Source organism: Ranitomeya variabilis, chromosome 4, assembly GCF_051348905.1.
Source record: "Ranitomeya variabilis isolate aRanVar5 chromosome 4, aRanVar5.hap1, whole genome shotgun sequence".
In the NCBI taxonomy this organism is placed as follows: Eukaryota; Metazoa; Chordata; class Amphibia; order Anura; family Dendrobatidae; genus Ranitomeya; species Ranitomeya variabilis.
The window spans coordinates 538,931,454-538,935,600 of NC_135235.1; positions in this window are offsets into that span (position 1 = coordinate 538,931,454).

Sequence of the window (4,147 nt, forward strand, 5' to 3'; positions counted from 1 at the left end):
AAACACATACCTTGCATGGCTCACACCTTGAACCTGGTGGTGCAGTGCTTCCTGAAAAATTATCCGGGGTTACCAGCCCTGCTCCTGAAGGTGCGAAGACTTTGCTTGCACATCCGCCGGTCGCCCGTACACTCCAGCCGTATGCTGAACCATCAGCGATCGCTGAATCTTCCCCAGCACCGCCTAATAATCGACGTTGCAACAAGGTGGAACTCCACACTGCACATGGTTCAGAGGCTGTGTGAACAGAGGCGTGCTGTAATTTATTTGTGGGAGGATACACATACACGGGCAGGCACTTGGATGGCAGACATGGAGTTGTCAGGTGTGCAGAGGTCGAAGCTACAAGACCTATGTCAAGTCCTTCAGTGTTTTGAGGAATGCACACGGCTGGTAAGTGCAGATGACACCATCATAAGCATGAGCATCCCACTAATGCGTCTGCTGATGCAAAGTTTGACACACATTAAGGAGCAGGCGTCTGCAGCCGAGGAGGAGGGAAGCCTTGATGACAGTCAGCCATTGTCTGCTCAGGGGACTGTCCTGGACGAGGTGGCAGACGAAGGGGAGGAGGAGGAGGATGATGGGGATGAATATTTATGGGAGGAGGATGCTTCTCAGGGGGCAATAGAAACTGGTGGCGTTGCAAGGTCAGGTACTGGGTTTTTGCGGGACACAAGTGATGTTGATTTGCAAGAAAGTGCTCCTCAACCCAGCACAAGCAGTGAATTGACACCTGGAACATTGGCCCACATGGCTGAGTATGCCTTGCATATGCTAAAAAGGGACCCCTGCATTATGAAAATGATGACCGATGACGATTACTGGTTGGCCTGCCTCCTGGATCCATGACATAAAGGAAAATTACAAAATATGCCACATGAGAACCTTGAGCAAATATTGGCTACCAAACAAGCAACTCTTGTAGGCCGTTTGGTTCAGGCATTCCCAGCACACAGTGGCGGTGATGGTTCTCACATGAGCCGTAGGGGGCAACATGGCAGAGGTGTTAGAGGTGCACAAATCCGAAGTGGCGTTGGACAGAGGGGTTTTCTGACCAGGTTGTGGAGTGATTTCGCAATGACCGCTGACACGACAGGTACTGCTGCATCGATTCAAAGTGACAGGAGACAGCATTTTTCCAGTATGGTTACGAACTACTTTTCCGCCCTTATCGATGTTCTCCCTCACAGGTCATTCCCCTTTGATTACTGGGCATCTAAAATAGACACCTGGCCTGAATTGGCAGAATATGCATTACAGGAGCTCGCTTGCCCTGCTGCTAGTGTGCTATCAGAAAGAGTCTTCAGTGCTGCTGGTTCAATACTGACCGAAAAAAGGACACGTCTGGCTACCCGAATTGTTAATGATCTAACCTTCATTAAAATGAACCAATCATGGATTTCTAATTATTTTGCCCCACCTTCCCCTGCTGACACGTAGCTTGCCTGAAAAATGTCTTGCTTTTGGTCTCCTCTTACTGACTGCTCCAATTCCTCCATTTGCAGCTGCTGAATGTCCACCATAGGCCATTTTTATACCTCCCTAAATGGGCTGACTCCCCCCACAGGGCCGTGGTCACCACCTGGCGCAAGCACCCGTGCGAGTGCCGTTTGCCTGGACAGGTGGGTTGGCCCACTCTTGGGCGACGGCACTGGCACAGGGTCCCTCATAGTACAATGAAGTGTCTCTGATGGTGGTGGTGCACAACCAACGTCAGACACACCGTCGTAATATGAGGGGCCCTGTGCCAGTACCGCCGCCCACGAGAGAGTGTTCCCCCCCAGCTCGAACAGTGCTCTACCACTTGCAATACTTACCTCTCCCTGCTCCACCACTGTGTAGTCTGGGCTGTTAAATCCTTCAATGGCACTGCCAATACAAATTTGTTGAAATGATAGATGATAGTTAAAATATACAGGGGCCCTGGCCTCCATTTAGAGCAGTTAATACTTTGCGCCTACTACCACTGTCTGCTACTCAGCAGAGGAGCCCACCCCTGTACCTAGCTATGCCACCTGTTTATTTAAGAACAATTTTTTGGCAGACATTTAGCCCACTTTATTATTTTGGCCTACTAACTGTGTCTGCCGCTCATTACAGTTGTCCTCCACTGAACAAAGCAATGTCGCCTGTTTAGTCCTGTTACCAATTTTGAACTGCATTTAGCCTACTTTATTATTTGGGCCTTCTAACTGTGTCTGCCACTCATTACAGTTGTCCTCTGCTGAACAAAGCAATGCCGCCTGTTTAGTCCTGTTACCACAGTTGAACTGCATTTAGCCCACTTTATTATTTGGGCCTTCTGTGTCTGCCACTCTTTACAGTTGTCCTCCGCTGAACAAAGCAATGCCGCCTGTTTAGTCATGTTACCAATTTTGAACTGCATTTTGGCTACTTTATTATTTGGGCCTACTAACTGTGTCTGCCACTCATTACAGTTGTCCTCCGCTGAACAAAGCAATGCCACCTGTTTAGTCCTGTTACCAAGTTTGAGCTGCATTTAGCCTACTTTATTATTTGGGCCTACTAACTGTGTCTGCCGCTCATTACAGTTGTCCTCCACTGAACAAAGCAATGCCGCCTGTTTAGTCCTGTTACAACAGTTGAACTGCATTTAGCCCACTTTATTATTTGGGCCTACTAACTGTGTCTGTGTTGTGAATTCTGCTCTTGGGCTCCCTCCGGTGGTTGTAAGTGGTAGCGCTGCTGTCTCTGAATCACAGCATTTATCAGGTGTGTTCACTTCTTGCAATTTTGACTGGGCTATTTAGTCTTGCTTCACCCTTTAGTCAGTGCCAGTTGTCCATTGTTCCTGGAGGATTCTCATCCCTTCCTGGTCTCTTCTGCTTTGCAGTTTGTTTTAACAAAGATAAGTTCTGACCTTGATTTTGCTGTCCACATGCTGTGGTCTTTTTGTTCAGTTCTTTTCTATGTTTTGTCTTGTCCAGCTTGGTCTGTATACGGATTTTTTTACCAAGCTGATATCTCTGGAGATGCAGATATACCCTCCATATCTTTAGTTAGCTGTGGAGATTTTGTATTTTCTGTGGTGGATATTTTCTAGTGTTTTAATACTGACCGCATAGTACTCTGTCCTATCCTTTCTATTTAGCTAGAAGTGGCCTACTTTGCTAAATTCTCATTTCAGTCTGTGTATGTTTTTTCCCTCTCCTCTCACAGTCAATATTTGTGGGGGGCTGCCTATCCTTTAGGGATTTTCTCTGAGGCAAGATAGTTTTCCCTTTTCTATCTCTAGGGGTAATTAGTCCTCCGGCTGTGTCAAGATGTCTAGGGAGCGCTAGGCACATTCCACGGCTACTTCTAGTTGCGGTGTTAGGTTCAGGGTCTGCGGTCAGTACAGGTACCACCTTCTCCAGAGTACGTCCCATGCTGCTCTTAGGCCACCAGATCATAACAGTCTGCCACTCATTACAGTTGTCCTCCACTGAACAAAGCAATGCCGCCTGTTTAGTCCTGTTACCACTATTCAACTGCATTTAGCCCACTTTATTATTTGGGCCTACTAACTGTGTCTGCCGCTCATTACAGTTGTCCTCCACTGAACAAAGCAATGCCACCTGTTTAGTCCTGTTGCCACATTTGGACTGCATTTAGCCCACTTTATTATTTGGGCCTCTATCTGTGTTTCCTCCTCATCCTGCCCATTGCCCAGCCACTGCTAGATGAGTCTGACCCAGACCACTACATTCCCCTTGCACTCTACACAGCCGGAATCTGACCCTGCTGAAAGTCAGGTTCCCCTTCCCGCATACTATACCACCTTTCACGGGAACAAAGAGGAAGGTGCAGATGAAAGTCCAGGTTCCTTCATCAGGTGGGGGGGGCATACTCGTTGGCGACGTCACTGGCACAGGGCCCCTGATAGTATGCAAAAGTGTCTCTGCCGGTGGGAGGCGCCACCCACCGTCAAACACACCGCCGTACTATGAGGGGCCCTGTGCCAGTGCCAATGCCAGTGAGTGGGCCCCCACTGCTTGCTCAGGATCACAGCACTTGCAGAGTTGAAATACTTACCTCTCCCTGCTCCACCGCCGTGACATATTCCGCGTTTTCTGGGCCCATGAAAATCTTGAGCCAGCCCTATCCCCCCACAACTTTAGCCAAATGACCCCCAGTTTTCAAT